The sequence below is a fragment of the Rattus norvegicus genome, chromosome X (genome assembly GCF_021556685.1).
Source record: "Rattus norvegicus strain SHRSP/BbbUtx chromosome X, alternate assembly SHRSP_T2T, whole genome shotgun sequence".
Taxonomy (NCBI): Eukaryota; Metazoa; Chordata; class Mammalia; order Rodentia; family Muridae; genus Rattus; species Rattus norvegicus.
This window is the reverse complement of record NC_141554.1, coordinates 148,463,526-148,484,779: the sequence shown is the minus strand read 5'-3', so window position 1 is coordinate 148,484,779 and position 21,254 is coordinate 148,463,526. Positions and strand designations below refer to the sequence as shown.

Here is a 21,254-nt window from a genome sequence, read left to right as displayed (position 1 = left end):
CTGTAATTAACATCACTTAAAATAACACTTGAATAAAATACTGAAACCTCAGAAAATTTCTCCTCTGAGTTTTCAGTTTACATTGCTAATATAAAATAATCAGCATATAAATGAGAAATAGAATAATGTGGGTGAGTCCCTTCCCCCAAAGGTGCTGAGAAACAGAAAGGTATTTTAGAGATATTCACTAACAAAGGAAAAATCCATGCAAGGTGTGGAAGCACAGGCCTTTAATCTCAGCATGAGGGAGACAGGGGCAGACATATTTCTAGGAGTTTAAGGCCAGCCTGGTCTACATAGTGAGTTCCAAGACAACAAAGACTACATAGTGTAAGAGGAAGAGAGATGGGAGAGAGAGAGAGAAAGAGAGAGAGAGAGAGAGAGAGAGAGAGAGAGAGAGAGAGAGAGAGAGAGAGAGAGAGAATGAAGGAAGGGAGAGAGGGAAGGAAGGAAGGAAAGAAGTAAGGAAGGAAAATGCCACACAATATGTTGCATATATTTCTTTGGGACCTATGATAGGGGCATATCATATAACTATCAATTTTTCCAGATTAAAATATAGGAATGTAGGTAAAGCCCAAATCCTTATAGTACTCAATACACTAAAATACTATAGTAGATAACAATGGCATATTAAAATGAAAGAGGAAGATACTGAGTATAAGTTACTATAAGTACATGGTAAGATATTTTTTCAGGATATTGAAACAATCTGGAAATCATATGCTAAAAATTTGAGTTTTCTTCAAGCAGGTGTGTGTAACTTTTGCCTTTTATAAAATACATTATGTTTTCTTAAATATTAACTATACATTCGAAGACACAGTAAAATTGTTTACAAAGGAAATTTAACAGGCCACCCCCATGCCTTCACCAAACTTTTTTGCCTAGCTTCAGATGCACAGGTCCCTCAGACGTTGCTGGGTCCCTCTGACCCTCACCCACCTTGTCATCTCCACACTGGAAAGACTTGTTCAGGACTCAGACTGTGAATTGATTTTACCTTGTAAGTTCCACTGACCCTAACCCATCACTGCACCATACCCACACTTCCAGTGACTGGTCATGTACCAGCTAGAGTGAGGGGACATTGACTGGGATGGAAGGGAGGAAGGAGAGATAAATAACACTAAGCATATCTGGAAAATCCATAGAAATCATGTTACTATATGTTACTTAAAGTTGCATATATTTACATGCATTTCTATACAGGTACAGCAAAAGGTGAAATACCAGCTCTTATCTTCTAGGGGTAGCTAACAGCCATGTAATTGGACTTAAGGACCACTCAATAGACAGGAATTCATGCCTGGTACTGTAGGCCTAGACAACCTTAGAAGAAAATAGATACTACTTCCTAAACCAGTATAATTTCTAACTGTGTTTTAAATTCAAATTAACTACAACTCTCTTCCCTCATCAAATAAGTTTTTTTTTAACAGATGAAATCTACAACTGGTCACAATATAGAAAACATGTGACCATGGGGCGTTCTGTCCCAGTTGATACATTTATGATACAATCCTTGCAACTAAGACTCAAAGAATGTTCTCAGAGATGAGCAGAAAGACTGTAAGAGCAAAAGGACCAGAACATCTGCTGTTAGATTATATTTTCTAGACATGACAGGAGAGCTATGTCCATTAAATCTCAAAAAAATGTTGCCTAAATAAGACCTGAAGAAATGATATCAGAATGGGTGGAAGGAAGCACTCCATCCCTAGATGAAGACAGGTATTTAACAACTACCGAAAGAAAGATGACTTTGTCTTCTCTAAGGACATACCATCCAATAGGTTTTCCACTCCCAAGTGGCCAGCCCTAAAAACATACACATGATCAGCAACATTCAAAGAACTAAGTTGGTTTAATCATATGTAGAACAGAAGGCCATGAGAAGGACTAGGGTTGGAGATACAACAAAGGGAGAATTAGAGGAAAGGAGGAAATGATATCAACCCAAAATTCATAAATGAAATTCTCAACTAATAAACATTTATGAAAGAAAGTGGGCTAATGATGGGAGAGAAACTACTATTTGATTTGCCTCCACATTAGTGGTAGCCCTGGCTCTCAGCTACACTCTTCTTCCTTATGTTTATGAAGCTACTGGACATGCTTCCCTTCAGCGGCCACTGTGGTCAGGAAAAGCCATGGCAAAGGAGAACTATATGTTTTCGCATTCACATGCCCAGTTGTTGCTTTGTCTGTTACTTTTTAGGACTTTCTGAAGCTGAGAATACCAAAGGGGGCTTAGAAAAAGAGGACAACCTGTAAAAGGAAGTTGGGAAACTCAAATTACAGAATAAGAATGCCTACTATCCAACCTCTAAGTTCCTGCCACACACACACACACACACACACACACACACACACACACACACACACACACACACACACCTCAGCCCTTTATCTCATACAAACAATTCTACATTCCGAATGTTTCCTTCATTTTTGTTTTAAGACACTGTAGCCCATGCTGGTATGAAGTAACTGTATAGTTCAGTCTCTTTCAAACTCACAACTCTCCTGACTTAGCCTAATGAGTACCAGAAATATAGGTGTGGACTACCACACCTAACTTCCATTCTGTCTTTTACAAGCAAGTGCCCACAGTTTGAAGATGGAGAGGTTCCCAAAGATGCAAACTATGCTATCCAAGATTACCTGGCAGGGAATTCAAAAGTTGATTCCAGGCCCATAAAAGGTTTCTAAAATATTAAGAAAACCTGGCTCTGGAATAGATTAGAAACAGGTTCATGTCCTACCATGCCATTCAAAAAACCTTTGCTTGGTTAGCAGTAAATGAAGCAATCTTATATTATTGAGAAGAAAGTAGATGAGATAATAGAACTAAATGCTTTAGTGTACACTGTTAGCCACACATTATGCCTGAAACAAATACAAGTTATTTTAGCATTAGCAAGACCATTGTGACATAATTTCTTTGCTTTTTTACACCAACTTCCTCTAGACTCACATTTTCAGAAGTAAGTTCACGTATTAGAAGTTTTCTGGTCACTCTGACCACATGAAATACCACTCATTAACCTTAAGCACCTTATGCAGGACCTGTTACTTCGCAGTTGACACATGGACACTTATTCTAATATCAGCTGTGTCACATCTACTGCCGCTCTTCCCTTTAAAAGTCTTTCCTGTGTGGCCACTTGAGTACATTGTGACACGCTGTGATTTTTAAAGTCAAATAAATAATTGCTCAATTTCCTCCTGAGCTTTAAGGAAATGTCAAAATCATTGTAGAAATTGCCAAGGATTGTGCTAGGGCCTTGTTACTAGCCCAGTGCATCACCATTACCTTCATCCCTAATCAAGCCTTGGTGATTTCAGGAGCAGATTCAGACCACAATTCAGATTTAATCATAATAGTTAAAGCACATCATTTTGAAGCACTTGTTTCCTTTTCTTCCAGTTAGTTTAGATCATTTTGCCAGTACTAATTAGGGCAACAGGCATATGGAAAGAAAAATAGCAACAGTTAAGGAAAAAAACTATTTTATACACCATTTTCTCTGAAACAACTTTTACAGAATGACTAAAAACATTGCACTTGAAAATTAAAATCAGTCAGGCCCTCTCACTTTTGATTAAGATTCTAACTCATAAGCAGGGTGTGTAGATCAGTGGTAGAAAACATGCTTGGTTTGCAAAAGTCTTATGGGTTCAATTCCCAGCATGGAAAAAAATTGAGTTCTAGTAAAAAGTGAGTGACAGCAAAAAGGAAATGAACAAGCCAAGAGAGACTTTGGACAATCCACAGTCTGACAAATTAAACATTGGCTGAATTGAAGTAAATTCCCAAGTCGTGCATCAGTCTGGGCATGTGCCATATACTAACTACCCTTGCTGTTATAATAAAGGAGAAAATACAGTTTTCAAAGGCACAGGTGCAAGCAGCTGTAGAAAATCAATAATGCCACTTCCAGAGGAATTATGTGGTTTTATAATGTCAGATCCCTTCTGTAATGAGAACTGGATGCACTGCCTAGAACTTACGAATCTTTGGTAGTGCTCATATTTTAAAAAATCAGCCATAACAAAAAGAGCCTTGGGAGGAAGAAATCTGAAGAGTTTTGTGATAAATCTGACTCTATCCACCAAGTCACCTTTGGAAAAATCACTGTGCCTTTAAAAATCTCAGTTTTTGGCATGTAAAAATGGGCATAACATGTATGCAAGTATTCTTTTTGAAATGTATGAAGTTCAATACAAATGTAAGTGATAATGTACACTAATAAATGTTCTAGATGTTATTTTTATATACAATGCACTGGGACAGATGAAGGAAAAGCGCTAAAGTTGATCTCTTCTGTGACGTAGGGATGCATGACTATTAGTAGCTGGAGTCTTAAAAATTAAAGCAAACAATCCCAGAAGTCTTTATGGAGGAGACAATCCTGAAACCTCAGACTTTAGGATGCTGAAATGCTATGAGACAAAAGTCCTCTCTAATTACCTAGTGGTCTGAGCACACACAAGAGACCCACTAGAATTTCATGTGGTCCCATTCTAATTCATTCCTACCCCAACTCACAATCATTGCACCATGGTTCCACCTTAATAAGGGAGAGGTTTCTTGGGTATATCAAGGCAGAAAAACATCAAAGCACCTAATCATAGCCCAACTCCATTTCTCCGTCTCCATCACACATTCACCCTTCCTGTATCAAATAAATTTAGCTCCCTTTTCCTATAAGCCTGCACATTTTCCAAAAGCAAAACAACATTACTTCATTGACAAAAATATAATATAAAAACAAATAAGTACTCATGATAGACACTCCTGAGAAATTATTTATGCAATATTAAGTCAATAAGGACAAGTGATTAATTTTTTTCAAATAGCCTACAATTCTGAAAACTCCACAATATCTCTTTGTGGATTGATAATAAGCTGACTGGACACTGAAAGCCTGTTAGCATCACTGCAAACATCTCAATGACAGCAAATTCTACAGCTACATCATTACACAGAGTGCTTCTCTTTTCAGTGCAACACCAAAGGCTGTTGCTTTGCTTCTAGGGCCAGGAACAGAGATGTTTGACAAGAAAGATGTGCATGCGTTCATTTCTGAAGCCCAATAGATCACAGTCAGCAGCTCTAATACCACCCATCTAAATTTGCAGAGGCTTGGGATAAAGCACCATGTGAGACAGCGTTGATTTCAGAGGTCTGTGGAACCCTTGGGCCCTTTTAAAGGTGTGGACGCTGGGGTGTGGCATTTAATGTTAGAAACGCTTTCTAAACTATGTTAAACTATAGTAAAAAATATGTTCACTCAAATGTGGCACATTTAAGTACAACGGAACTAGAGACCTGTTTTTATATTTCCCTTGTTATGAAGAACAGAGCAGATTTGGGAGAAAACCATAAAATAAAGCTGCTCCTGCAGATCTGCTATGATTTGCGTTCTGGGAACTATGTCCCTGATTAGAGAAATTATAAGCTTTCACTTTCCCTTTTATTTCAAGTCTGTGTAGATCTATTCATCTGATAGTATGCAAATGAAAAGAGGGTCACAGAATGCATGCACAAAGTACACTAAAATACAAGGCTAGACTGTCTTAGTGTATGGATTTGCTACTGCAAAGGAGTGTGTAACACACTGAACTGGGAAAGCACAAGCAAAACAGACAATATTGCAGTGGGATCAGGAACAGATCGTGTGTTAGAGATGCAAACTGAAAATAAATGTGTACTCTCATCTTCTCGAATGCTTCAGCACCAATAGGTAGCAATTTGCAAGTAATTTAATTAAAAACAGGTTACCATTTGTAATTACCCCATTTTTCAGAAGCCATTTGGGTTTTTCTTAGAATTAGGCATTCAAAATAAATTGGATAGTGAGGGGCTGGAGAGGCAGCAGTGAAAACCTAAGAGGGTCCGTAACATCAGTTCCAGGGGATCTGATGCCCTCTTCTGGCTTCTGGTGAGCACTGCATACACATGGTACATAGCCATATATGCAGGCAGAGCACCCATACACATAAAATAAAAACAAATCTCAAAAAAAGTTTGAAAAAGTGGACACTGAGTCTGTTGGATAACTTCCACTTCTATCCAGAAAACTGATGTAGAGGTTCTATGTCCGCTATTTTCATTGTTCTTACTGTCTGAAATTATATCAGATTCTTTGACACTGCAATTATAAAATATTTATATTATTTTTGCATGGAATGTTTCATGGACTTGTGTGTTATCTTTGTTCAGGAGGTATGTTATCTTCTCTGTATCAGTCCAATTTTAATATAGTCACTGTCAAAGTAAGTAGTGCTTATTATAGTTTATGTTTTCTATAACTTGGTGAATAAATTTTTCGTTTGAAAACAAACAGTTCTGTTTTAGAAAGAATAGAAACAAGGGCAAAAGTAGAAACAGAAGGAAGAGAAGAGAGGAGGGAGTGACATGGAAAACGAGTGAAGGGAGAATCGGGAAAGAAGGAGCAGATATTTTAAAAATCTGACCAATTTGTCAAAATATAACATAATATATAATGGTGACCTGACAAACAAAAGGTATGGCTTCTTGTGATTATCTCATGAACAGGCTGTGGAGGTCTGCCCAGTTCCAGGAACATCCAGGCCTGCATGACAGCAGGGATAACCAGGTTAGACTCCAGCCTCCTATCCCCTTCCTGACAGCTCCATGTGCTGCACGACCAGCAGAGGTAAGTTGTGCTTTGTTCTCTAAGCTCCATCATCACGCCCATGGCTCTACCTCCCTCCCCATGGAGGCCTGAGAAAGCCCAGGAACATTTAGTTCCTCCTGGGGCACACCCAGCAGTGGATATGCAGAAAGGGAGAGAGGGAGAAATGGAGAAGAGAGAGGGGGGAGATTAAGACTGACCAACTGCAATAACCAGGTTAAATTACCCTGGTACTAATCCCACCTCTCTTTCAAGAGTATTGTGGTGGTAAAAAGTAAACTAAGGGAATACTAACCAATATATTTTGAGCAGACAGACATATTTCCAACTGTGCATGTTCCTACTGTTAACATTTAATTATTGTATTGCCAGTTATCGGTCTTGTATCCTCAAGATACAAGATGTATCTTGTATGTATCTTGTGTATGATTGGAAACAAGAGATTGTCCAAATTTCATTTCCATTTTGTAATAAATAACCTGACAAAACACAACCTGGGGAGAAAAGGCTTCTTTTTAAGCTCCCGCTTCTGGGTTACAGTCCATCATAGCAGGGAAGTCACAATGGTAGGAGCTTGAAGTAACTAGTCATGTCACATCCACAATGACAGAAAGAGAGAAAGAAAAGCATACACAGCAGTGCTTAGGTGGCCTTATCTACTCTTATATAGTTGGGAGTCCCAAACTAGTGGATGACACTGCTCATTTCAGGATGGGTCTTTCCCCATCATGTAAGAGAATCAAGACAATCCCCTACAGACATGTACACAAAGCAACCTGATCTAGACAATCTCTCCTTGAGATTCTTTTCCCAAGTGATTTTTGGTTGTAGAAAGTTGACGGACCAGGAATCATCTTCCTTAGTTCCCCACCTAAGGTTTTATCTTTATCTCCCCCTAGTTTCCCTTTGTTTCATTTGCAGTACTTAATCACCTTCTCGATTTCTATTTTTTATTTAGTCTCTTTCTTGCTCATTATCTCTCTTCCCTCACTGGACTGTAATGTGCATGGAGGCAGAAACCTATCTGCTTTTATTTTTTCCTGCACCCCCACCATCCACATTAGCATCTGGGAGAGAAGGGATGCTTGATGTGTATTTGACAATGGAATAAGTAGACAAAAGTCAGAAACTATACAGTTAAAAGACACAACCATTGTGTCATTTCAGCTAGACCTCATGAGGTTGTCCTTAGAGATGGAAAAGTATGTTTGACCCTCTGGCAATTCCAACTGTGCTCACTTCATAAATAAATTTGCCTTTTAGACAGAACCAAAGTCTCACAGAAGCAAACATAGATTAGAAGTAAGTTGTATATTATAGATTTAGGTATTAAAAATAAAATATAAAATGCTGTCTAACTCTTTGGCTCATCAATACATGAAGACACAGTGTCCAGGGAGTTCCAAAAATATTATGTGAGTCCACTGTGTGGTTTGAAAGGTGAATGGTTTTTAATGGAATAACTTTCAGTGAAATATTTTGCTTTTTAAAGCACCATCATTTTATATTCATCCTCTGCAACACTGCTGAAAGAGAAGTCTCCCCTGAATTTAGATGAGCTAAGAAAACTCTGCTCTTGATTCTGGCCAGATGTGTGAGGTGTGGATTTCTCCTCAGTGAGTCTTAGAATGTAGAAAGCTATTGACTCCACTGCCAGAAATGGAAACTGGGTCTGAAGAATTTCGATCTTACTAATACTGATGGTTAATGGCAGGCTTGCCATATAGTTCAGGGACAGGAAATAAAGCTTACATGTCTTTAGGGCATCCTTTGATCTCTCTATCTGAGTATGTATCATTTCAAATAGTGGTTTTGTTTATTAAGTTTTATGTTACAATATAATAATGGCACTGAAATACGTTTTTAAGCATGGAGAAGTGTGCAGTGCCTTTGTCTCCATGTGTCTGGGTGATGAGTTGTCGTATACTGTATCTCTTAATGTCTTCATTGGTTTCACTTATCTGATGGAATAGCAACATTGATTTAACACTATAGGTGCCTTACAAGCAGTTATAAAATTTACAAAAGCACTATACTCATATAATTAATGGCTTATTTTTCTCTCTGCCCTACTGGTACTTATATTTTTTTGTCTCCTGGCATTAAAATAGACAGAATTGTCTACCCATCTACCTTTGCTGGCAGTATATTAATAAACAGGCAATCAGGTGATCAAGGATTAATATAGCAGCTGATTGCAATTATTTTTCCTCATTATGTAGAATCATTACATCAGACAATCTTCTACCCAAATCATGAATAGCTACATGAGTCAGAAAATGCTTCCCTACTGCCATAGATCTGGCTACATACGTCTCAGTACACTAATTGACTAGCATGGAATTCGAGATTAGAATACATGTTAATGTTGACTAGGGAAGGGGCATTAAGAAGGGAGAAAAGCCATATATCTTTAACCTGGGTTTCCTTCGTCCATTAACATTTGGATAACTACATTCATTCCCTTCCCAAAGCACTACAGGACTCCCAACACAGTGATAGAAGCTAGACAGCACAAAGGAGACTATGATTGAAGTTTATACTCACTGGGGATAGTCCTTTTCTTCTACTTGGAATTCAAGTATTTTATACTTCTTGGGAAACAAAAGAACCATAGCCCACCCATAACCAAGACAAAAATAGCTTTGGACGTTACTACTGAAATATAGTATATGTAATATGACTAAAATAATATACATAAGCACATTATTTATAAAATTTTATATAAACAACATTCTTTTGGTATTCATCAATACTATTAGTATGCAGCAATCCTTGAGTGTTAATTTTTAATCCTGAGAGGTTTTAATTGTCCTACCTGTGATATGTGCTTCAGTATCTAGCAAGGTGCAACCTTAGCCTATTTTATGTCTCATTTTGTCTCTTTCCCAGTAAGTACTAAGTGGTTAGGTGTGGAAATTCACTTCCAACCACTGAAGACTCCAGTTTGCTGCATGAACAGATTATTATTCCATACATAAAGCATGATTTCCCTCAATTTTTCTCTTAGAACCTCAGAAAATGGCCAGCCGATTAAAGGGAATATTTTTAAAATAATATTTTAATTATTCTTTGAGATTTTCATAAAACCTATCTTGATCATATCCACTCTCACATCAACCTTCTCTTTGTCCTTGTCCCAATGTGTGCGTTTCTGACTTAGGAGAGACTACCTCACAGCATCTGTTGACGCCCTCTGGCTCTTACAATCCTTGGGCCCCATTTTTCTTGATTTCGTACCCTGAGCCTTAGGTTTGAAATTTTTAAGCATAGCTACTAATCATAACACCAATCAGAAGGGTCTGCTACAGTATCCCAAATTTACATGGATGCTCCCTCCCTCCCTGGTACCATTCTGATATTCATTATAGGCCCAATATTTCTTACCTTTTCTAGATATTAGTTTCTGCATTATTGTTCTTCAAAGGTTAATTGATTCATCTCCTACCTCAGCATCTACTTCTCTTTTCTTGTTTTATTCATTGTGTATCATAAAAATCCTATTGTCCTTGGTCTGCTCCAGTCAACCAACATCAAAAGGAAAAGACTCCTTATCCCATCTTGGTTCCCAGGATTGATTAGATGAACTCCTCCATAACACCAGGGTTTACTTTTCACTTTTTGCTCAGCAATAGTCATTTCAGGTGAGGTTTCAGGTTAACAAACACGAAATAGCCATAGTGATCTATTGTCAGTGAGCAGTTTACCCTCAAAACGAACTAGGGAAGGTCAAAAGAATTTGAATATTAAGACCTCTAAAAGCATTCTTGCCCTTCTTCTCAAATATAAAAGTAAGCATTCTTGATATTATGGATATACATTCTAATTAATCAGTCAAAATTGCATCATATTGTATAGGAATAGCAGTACTTTGTACCTTAGAAAAAGTATGGGTGGGTGGTAGTGTACAAATAATAATTATATTCTCATTTTCTGTAATTAGAAAAATAGTTTGAATAGAACAGATGAATGGTTTTCCACAGCTGAATAGAAATCAAAATAATTAGCATAGTATAATAAAAGTTTGCTTTGGAGACAAGCTATTTTAAGGACTCTATCCTTGCAAATATTCTAAAGGATTTGAAAGAAAGAAAGAGAGAGAGAGGGGGGGGGAAGAAAGAAAGAAAGAAAGAAAGAAAGAAAAAAAGAAAGAAAGAAAGAAAGAAAGAAAGAAAGAAAGAAAGAAAGAAGGAAAGAAAGAAGGAAAGAAAGAGAATGCTGCCATAAACAGCTCTAACTGCTTGCTCTGAATAACCATGAAATATGCTTGGACTTGGAAAAACAAGATAAGAAATATAACGACATGTCACTTGAGCTCCTGTCTACACACACACACAAACACACACACACACCACACACACACACACACACACACACACACACACACACACACACTTTAGCAAATACCATAAACTAGCAAGGCCATGTCTTAAAAATCAGGGACTCTGTAAGGTAAGATCATCATTGGGTCCTGGCTAATTGAAAACAATACAGGGATTTCTATACAACAACTTGAAGAGAACTAAGTAAAATCTCCTGTCGCAGAAAGGATAGAGTTCATTAATTTTCCATCCCCTGAAGGCAAAAGTCAATCGACTAGAAACAGGATCGTTAAGTTTAAAGATGTATTATTTACCTATTGCTTCTAAATACCTCAGCATCATTAACCAGAGTAACAAGGCACAAATTCAGAATTAAATTAGTCATGTAAACAGCACTTCTAGTATTGACTACAATGAATATACATCATTCCCCAAACAAGGGCATAATCCTAAATCAGTCAATAATTTTTTAAAGAAAAAAATTAATTAACAGCAGACAACAAGAAATTAGAATGAAAAACATGAATGGAGCAACTCAAATGATGGAAATTATTTTGAACTCATTGCATAGTTCAAATTTCTTTGGTAACTGCATCAGTGGCAAACAGCTTTGTAAATAATAGTTACAGTATTGCTGCTGTGGGTGTTTTGGATTATGCAGACACAGCTAAAATGGATGACCAGAAGTTCTTACTCTAATACCTGACCTTCTGTGCTTTGTATGTATTTTCATTTTCCTCTTACCCCATTTTCTCTTTTCTTTTCTCTTTCCTTTTTCCTTTTGACACAACTGGATATGTAGCCCTGACCAGACTTAAAATAATTTTGCCTATCATTGCGGCCTCAGATTTACAGAGATTTGCCTGCTTCTGCTTCCCAAGTGCTAGGATTAAAGACGTGTGACACCATTCCCAGCTCCTCTATGAACTTTCAACTGAATATGAATAAATTGGATTTACCTGCTTTTCTATCCCTTTCTAAATCCAAAGATATGTGCCACCATGCCTGTTGCTGAAATATTCCTGGATGTGTAACCTTCTACTGGAATATGGTTGGCTTACCAGTTGTTATACTCTTAGAAAAAACTGACTCTCCCTCTCCCAGTAGTAACAATGACCAGTAGCTCCTCAGGCAGGGGTGGAACTTCATACTCCATTCCCCTCTCCATGCTGGAATTTGCTCTCAGCCAAGTCTTTAATTTCTGACTAAGATCCCAAATTGCAGCCATGAAACGGTCATAATTATCATGGTCTATAAGCACAGCTACTAGAGATGGAAATTTTGTTTCCTAGCTGAGTGAGTTCACAAATTTGCTAAGGTTGCACTTAGTAGAGAATATCTAGTCAAATTAAATTTAATTCTCAGTCACTGAAAGTTATTAGTTATTCATTAGAAACTCAAACTTTAACTGCTGACCTTGCATTTTTATTTTGTAGATCTGATAACCCCAAATGCTGGTAAAGAATAAACATTAGTAAAGAATAAAAATTAGTATGTAAACACCAACAAAAACACTTTAATAATGATAATTTGTTTTAAGGATGCATTTTGTTATTGTGATCCTTTTTGTATTTATTTATGATATAATTATTTGGAACACTTCACACAAATTAGAGATTCTGAAATTATAATTTGAATGTGTGTTTAATTATCAGTAAACTATCAAAAGCATTAAAGATATTTTGGGGTTTTTTTTAATTTTTTTAAAAGTGTTTCATTTTCTTTTGCAATTCAATAAATACTTCTTGGTGACTGCACATGGGGTAAGACTGCTTGGTAGTTCAGAAAGATCACAAGCGTTGGTGTTTACACTGTCAAACCAGCAAGACCGCATTTATGCACTCATCGTTTTCAGGATTGTTGGTAACTTGAGCATACTTTCCCCAAATCACCTTGCCTCCTTGTGTCCCAAGGCCCAGCTCTCTCACATTCACTTCAGTGACTATCCCTTTGGTGATCATACCCAGGGTTGTATATAATGGGGATGAGGAATTCTTTTTCACACTGAGCATAGGCAGGCAAAAGGTAGCTTTCAGTTTGGGGTGTGTGATATGGGCTTTTTTGAAACGTAGACCCATTGGCCTAATGAATCTTTCATATTTAGGTGATTTTCTTGTAAAACCATCACCAGCAAAGCAGACTTCTGTAACCATTCTCTTCCATGTCTCTTTTTTCTTTTTCCTGTTCGAATAACTTCCAATACTTCTGTTTCTCCTTGGGCATGAACTTTGCATAGAGGGACCTCCCATTTTCCCGCCTTTTCTTTTCGTTTCTGCTTAATCATGTTGGAAAGTAATTTTGCCTGGACGGTCCCTCTCTGTCCAGCAGATAGGCAAGCATTGCACTCTCTAGAGTCTTCTCGTCATCCTTCTGCTTGGTGTTTCTATTTTCGTGCATTTTAATACTCTTTTTATTTGTATTTTCTCGGCATGGCGCTGTTTATGGTAGAGGTTAGACTTTGGGCCAATCTTTTTTCTCCCCTTCTTTGAATGTTCATGGGCCTCCCAACCTTCTTTCTTTCTCTTTTTCTTATGGTACTCCAAACAATATCCATATCGTTTGCAGTACAATTTAATATATTCATTTTGTGGCAATTATGACAGCCACAGAGCAGCTGTCGGTGACCTGCTGGGTTCCAAAAACCTCTTAATTTCTGGGTGGCACTGGCCCATGAGTCTCCCTTGCTCAGGCCAGAACAGGAAAGCGATATTTTGGTTTTTTTATATACAAGTTTTAAATACATATCAGAATGTGACTTATGACCATTATACTTTTGATTAATTAGATTTACACGAACTATTATAGGTCTTAAAAATATTTTAATTCTCTTGCCAGGTGCAACACTCATGCAGGCAGGCCCTGAACCTTACCTGGGTAGCACAGTTGAGCTAGCAATGATGGTGACGACATGGATGAACCAGCCCAGAAAGTGTGAGAGCAAGAGATCTGGCCCCATCCCTCACTGACTGCAGCACTCGGGAGAGTGGGTCCTATTGTCACTGCTATTGTTCATAGGCTGATGAATCTTCGAATCTTGTGCTGCTTCCATTTATATTAACAAATATTTAGGTCATTCTTTCTTGCTTTGTATGAGAAGCAATCAGAGAAGCTAAAGTGCACCTGCAGCGCTTTCCTAGAAAACAGATTTAGTCAACTTTTCAATTTTACTGGCTGCAAGTTCAACCTTCCACAAAACCCCAGAATATAAACAAGATCAGTCAAAGCCTTTGACTGTCATAAATGAGAATATTCTTTACTCAGGTTCCCAGTATAATTTCTTACTTCTGTTATCTCATCAGAATTAATTTAGCCACATTTCCATAAATATATTGTTCAACTCATAGCTTCCTCCCTACTGGCTAATATTCACAGTTCCAGAAGATTCTATGATACATACTTGGGAGAAAAATTCAACAGTCTTCCACAGCTGTAGAAACTGTGTGCTACAATATTAGTCTATGAAGGAAGATGTGCCTACTGGTGCAATAGAGGTATGACTGGTCGGGACAAACAATTATCTTCTGGTTGGATTTGATGCTGCTCCGTAGGAGGTAATAAATGCATGGTGGTTTAAACCTGTCCAAACGCCTGTGGCTGCAAAAATGAAAGACCATCAGGGATGTGTTAAACCCACTATTGTTTTCTTACTAAGTGAAAATGTAGTAAAACTCTTTTCTGGGTATTTATGTTTATACTCATAGGCTAGTGCTGCTCTCACATATAGTGAAAGAACCTTCTTTTTTATTACCTTTATTTATTGGGGCAGGGCATATGTGTGCCATAGCATGCACACATATGGATGTCAGAAAACAACTTGTAGGAATTGTTAGGTCCTGGGCTTGGTAACAAACAACTTTATCTGCTGAAGTATCTCCAAAGTCCTATAAAATGCCCATCTGAAAGACGGCAGTTGTCAATTCAAAGATTTATAACTGAAAGTACTGTGAATATCTGATTTACAGTACTTACAGTTCGGGCAGAAGACATGGGATCAGTTCCCAGCACACACACATAGGGTCACACCACCAGGTGATCCAGTGTCCTCTTCTGGCCTCCCTCTTCTCTGCATATCAGGCACATATGCAAGGCACAGACATACATGCATGCAAAACATTCATACATAGAAATTATAAATAAATGTATCTAGAATATAAAAATAAAATGTTGATAATAAGTGACTGCTGGATGCTCAGCTTTCAATGAGACATCTATATCACCTCAAAAAAATGGAGAAAACATAACAAAAGATATAGAAATAGTGCATGCGGCACTTCCGGTGTTTACCAGGAATCCCAAACCCGCGGATTCCGGCCCGCAGCAGCCCTCTGCTCCCAAACCCCGTGGGAGAGAGACCTCACCGCCTGGTCTGGTGGGCACTTCTGAGGCTGCAGAGCAGAAGAGACCACCAACACTGCCTACCCCTGCCCACATCCCTGGCCCAAGAGGAAACTGTATACGGCCTCTGGGTTGCCGTAGAGGAGGGCCCAGGAGCAGCAGGTCAGCTGCGTCTGAGACACCACCAGAACCTGAAGGGACCGACCAGATAAATAGTTCTCTGCACCCAAATCCCGTGGGAGGGAGAGCTAAACCTTCAGAGAGGCAGACGCGTTTCCAGAAATAGGCCCGCAGGAACAGCTGAAGACCTGTAGATAGGAAAAACTACATGCCCGAAAGCAGAATACTCTGTCCCCATAACTGGCTGAAAGAAAACAGGAAAACAGGTCTACAGCACTCTGGAAACACAGGCTTATAGGACAGTCTAACCACTGTCAGAAATAGCAGAACAAAGTAACACTAGAGATAATCTGATGGCGAGAGGCAAGCACAGGAACCCAAGCAACAGAAACCAAGACTACATGGCATCATCGGAGCCCAATTCTCCCACCAAAGCAAACACGGAATATCCAAACACACCAGAAAAGCAAGATCTAGTTTCAAAATCATATTGGATCATGATGCTGGAGGACTTCAAGAAAGACGTGAAGAACTCCCTTAGAGAACAAGTAGAAGCCTACAGAGAGTAATCGCAAAAATGTCTGAAAGAATTCCAGGAAAACATAAACAAGTAGAAGCCCATAGAGAGGAGACACAAAAATCCCTGAAAGAATTCCAGGAAAACACAATCAAACAGTTGAAGGAATTAAAAATGGAAATAGAAGCAATCAAGAAAGAACACATGGAAACAACCCTGGATATAGAAAACCAAAAGAAGAGACAAGGAGCTGTAGATACGAGCTTCACCAACAGAATACAAGAGATGGAAGAGAGAATCTCAGGAGCAGAAGATTCCATAGAAATCATTGACTCAACTGTCAAAGATAATGTAAAGCAGAAAAAGGTACTGGTCCAAAACATACAGGAAATCCAGGACTCAATGAGAAGATGAAACTTAGGGATAATAGGTATAGAAGAGACTGAAGACTCCCAGCTCAAAGGACCAGTAAATATCTTCAACAAAATCATAGAAGAAAACTTTCCTAACCTAAAAAAAGAGATACCCATAGGCATACAAGAAGCCTACAGAATTCCAAATAGATTGGACCAGAAAAGAAACACCTCCCGTCACATAACAGTCAAAACACCAAACGCACAAAATAAAGAAAGAATATTAAAAGCAGTAAGGGAAAAAGATCAAGTAGCATATAAAGGCAGACCTATCAGAATCACACCAGACTTTTCGCCAGAAACTATGAAAGCCAGAAGATCCTGGACAGATGTCATACAGACCCTAAGAGAACATAAATGCCATCCCAGGTTACTGTATCCTGCAAAACTCTCAATTAATATAGATGGAGAAACCAAGCTATTCCATGACAAAATCAAATTTACACAATATCTTTCTACAAATCCAGCACTACAAAGGATAATAAATGGTAAAGCCCAACATAAGGAGGCAAGCGATACCCTAGAAGAAGCAAGAAACTAATCGACTTGGCAACAAAACAAAGAGAAGATAAGCACACAAACATAACCTCACATCCAAATATGAATATAACAGGAAGCAATAATCACTATTCCTTAATATCTCTCAACATCAATGGCCTCAACTCCCCAATAAAAAGACATAGATTAACAAACTGGATATGCAACGAGGACCCTGCACTCTGCTGCCTACAGGAAACACACCTCAGAGGAAAGACAGACACTACCTCAGAGTGAAAGCCTGGAAAACAAGTTTCCAAGCAAATGGTTGGAAGAAACAAGCTGGAGTAGCCATTCTAATATCAAATAAAATCAATTTTCAACTAAAAGTCATCAAAAAAGAAAAGGAAGGACACTTCATATTCATCAAAGGAAAAATTCACCAAGATGAACTCTCAATCCTAAATATCTATGCCCCAAATACAAGGCCACCTACATACATAAAAGAAACCTTACTAAAGCTCAAAACACACATTGCACCTCACACAATAATAGTTGGAGATTTCAATACCCCACTCTCATCAATGAACAGATCATGGAAACAGAAATTAAACAGAGACGTAGACAGACTAAGAGAAGTCATGAGCCAAATGGACTTAACAGATATTTATAGAACATTCTATCGTAAAGCAAAAGGATATAACTTCTTCTCAGCTCCTCATGGTACTTTCTCCAAAATTGACCATATAATTGGTCAAAAAAAGGGCCTCAACAGGTACAGAAAGATAGAAATAATACCATGCGTGCTATCAGACCACCACACCCTAAATCTGGTCTTCAATAACAATAAGGGAAGAATGCCCACATATACACATATACGTGGAAATTGAACAATGCTCTACTCAATGATAACCTGGTCAAGGAAGAAATAAAGAAAGAAATTAAAGACTTTTTAGAATTTAATGAAAATGAAGGTACAACATACCCAAACTTATGGGACACAATGAAAGCTGTGCTAAGAGGAAAACTCATAGCGGTGAGTACCTGCAGAAAGAAACAGGAAAGAGCATATGTCAGCAGCTTGACAGCACACCTAAAAGCTCTAGAACAAAAAGAAGCAAATACACCCAGGAGGAGTAGAAGGCAGGGAATAATCAAACTGAGAGCTGAAATCAACCAAGTAGAAACAAAAAAGACCATAGAAAGAATCAACAGAACCAAAAGTTGGTTCTTTGAGAAAATCAACAAGATAGATAAACCCTTAGCCAGACTAACGAGAGGACACAGAGAGTGTGTCCAAATTAACAAAATCAGAAATGAAAAGGGAGACATAACTACAGATTCAGAGGAAATTCAAAAAATCATCAGATCCTACTATAAAAGTCTATATTCCACAAAACTTGAAAATCTGCAGGAAATGGAAAATTTCCTAGACAGATACCAGGTACCGAAGTTAAATCAGGAACAGATAAACCAGTTAAACAACCCCAAAACTCCTAAGGAAATAGAAGCAGTCATTAAAGGTCTCCCAACCAAAAAGAGCCCAGGTCCAGACGGGTTTAGTGCAGAATTCTATCAGACCTTCATAGAAGACCTCATACCAATATTATCCAAACTATTCCACAAAATTGAAACACATGGAGCACTACCGAATTCCTTCTATGAAGCAACAATTACTCTTATACCTAAAACACACAAAGACCCAACAAAGAAAGAGAACTTCAGACCAATTTCCCTTATGAATATCGACGCAAAAATACTCAATAAATTCTGGCAAACCGAATTCAAGAGCACATCAAAACAATCATCCACCATGATCAAGTAGGCTTCATCCCAGTCATGCAGGTATGGTTTAATATACGGAAAACCATCAATGTGATCCATTATATAAACAAACTGAAAGAACAAAACCACATGATCATTTCATTAGATGCTGAGAAAGCATTTGACAAAATTCAACACCCCTTCATGGTAAAAGTCCTGGAAAGAATAGGAATTCAAGGTCCATCCCTAAACATAGTAAAAGCCATATACAGCAAACCAGTTGCTAACATTAAACTAAATGGAGAGAAACTTGAAGCAATCCCACTAAAATCAGGGACTAGACAAGGCTGCCTACTCTCTCAATACTTATTCAATATAGTTCTTGAAGTTCTAGCCAGAGCAATCAGACAACAAAAGGAGGTCACAGGGATACAGATTGGTAAAGAAGAAGTCAAAATATCACTATTTGAAGATGATATGATAGTATATTTAAGTGATCCCAAAAGTTCCACCAGAGAACTACTAAAGCTGATAAACAACTTCAGCAAAGTGGCTGGGTATAAAATTAACTCAAATAAATCAGTAGCCTTCCTCTACACAAAAGAGAAACAGGCCGAGAAAGAAATTAGGGAAACGACACCCTTCATAATAGATCCAAATAATATAAAGTACCTCGGTGTGACTTTAACCAAGCAAGTAAAAGATCTGTACAATAAGAACTTCAAGACTCTGAAGAAAGAAATTGAAGAAGACCTCAGAAGATTGAAAGATCTCCCATGCTCATGGATTGGCAGGATTAATATAGTAAAAATGGCCATTTTACCAAAAGCGATCTACAGATTCAATGCAATCCCCATCAAAATACCAATCCAATTCTTCAAAGAGTTAGACAGAACAATTTGAAAATTCATCTGGAATAACAAAAAACCCAGGATAGCTCAAACTATCCTCAACAATAAAAGGACTTCTGGGGAAATCACTCTCCCTGAACTCAAGCAGTATTACAGAGCAATAGTGATAAAAACTGCATGGTATTGGTACAGGGACAGACAGATAGACCAATGGAACAGAATTGAAGACCCAGAAATGAACCCACACACCTATGGGCACTTGATTTTTGACAAAGGAGCCAAAACCATCAAATGGAAAACAGATAGCACTTTCAGCAAATGGTGCTGGTTCAACTGGAGGTCAGCATGTAGAAGAATGCAGATCGATCCATGCTTATCACCCTGTACAAAGCTTAAGTCCAAGTGGATAAAGGACCTCCACATCAAACCAGATACACTCAAACTAATAGAAGAAAAACTAGGGAAGCATCTGGAACACATGGGCACTGGAGAAAATTTCCTGAACAAAACACCAATGGCTTATGCTCTAAAATCAAGAATCGACAAATGGGATCTCATAAAACCAATGGCTTATGCTCTAAAATCAAGAATCGACAAATGGGATCTCATAAAACTGCAAAGCTTCTGTAAGGCAAAGGACACTGTGGTTAGGACCAAACGGCAACCAACAGATTGGGAAAAGATCTTTACCAATCCTACAACAGATAGAGGCCTTATATCCAAAATATACAAAGAACTCAAGAAGTTAGACCACAGGGAGTCAAATAACCCTATTAAAATAATGGGGTTCAGAGCTAAACAAAGAATTCACAGCTGAGGAATGCCAAATGGCTGAGAAACACCTAAAGAAATGTTCAACATCTTTAGTCATAAGGGAAATGCAAATCAAAACAACCCTGAGATTTCATCTCACACCAGTGAGAATGTCTAAGATCAAAAACTCAGATGACAGCAGATGCTGGCGAGGATACGGAGAAAGAGGAACACTCCTCCATTGTTGGTGGGATTTCGGACTGGTACAACCATTCTGGAAATCAGTCTGGAGGTTCCTCAGAAAATTGGACATTGAACTGCCTGAGGATCCAGCTATACCTCTCTTGGGCATATACCCACAAGATGCCCCAACATATAAAAAAGACACATGCTCCACCATGTTCATCGCAGCCTTATTTATAATAGCCAGAAGCTGGAAAGAACCCAGATGCCCTTCAACAGAGGAATGGATACAGAAAATGTGGTACATCTACACAATGGAATATTACTCAGCTATCAAAAACAACGAGTTTATGAAATTCGTAGGCAAATGGTTGGAACTGGAAAATATCATCCTGACTGAGGTAACCCAATCACAGAAAAACACACATGGTATGCACTCATTGATAAGTGGCTATTAGCCCAAATGCTTGAATTACCTTAGATGCCTAGAACAAATGAAACTCAAAACGGATGATCAAAATGTGAATGCTTCACTCCTTCTTTAAAAGGGGAACAAGAATACCCTTGGCAGGGAAGGGAGAGGCAAAGATTAAAACAGACACAGAAGGAACACCCATTCAGAGCCTGCCCCACATGTGGTCCATACATATACAGTCATCCAATTAGACAAGATGGATGAAGCAAAGAAGTGCAGGCCCACAGGAGCCGGATGTAGATCTCTCCCGAGAGACACAGCCAGAATACAGCAAATACAGAGGCGTATGCCAGCACCAAACCACTGAATTGAGAATAAGACCCCCGTGAAGGAATCAGAGAAAGAACTGGAAGAACTTGCAGGGGCTCGAGACCCC

At 38.3% G+C, this 21,254-nt stretch overlaps 1 protein-coding gene, 1 non-coding gene and 1 pseudogene across 4 annotated transcripts in view; all 3 read right to left on the bottom strand.

Moving 5' to 3' along the window:
- The window catches only part of Magec2l1 (MAGE family member C2 like 1), a 173,846-nt gene that overhangs the window by 33,717 nt on the left and 118,875 nt on the right, over positions 1-21,254 (bottom strand). The gene's annotated exons all lie outside the window — the stretch shown is intronic.
- LOC120099423 (U6 spliceosomal RNA) lies at positions 6,188-6,289 on the bottom strand. The gene has a single exon (XR_015647141.1). It is a non-coding gene; the product is annotated as a U6 spliceosomal RNA (small nuclear RNA).
- On the bottom strand, positions 12,690-13,584 carry LOC134484222 (ribosome biogenesis protein NSA2 homolog; annotated as a pseudogene).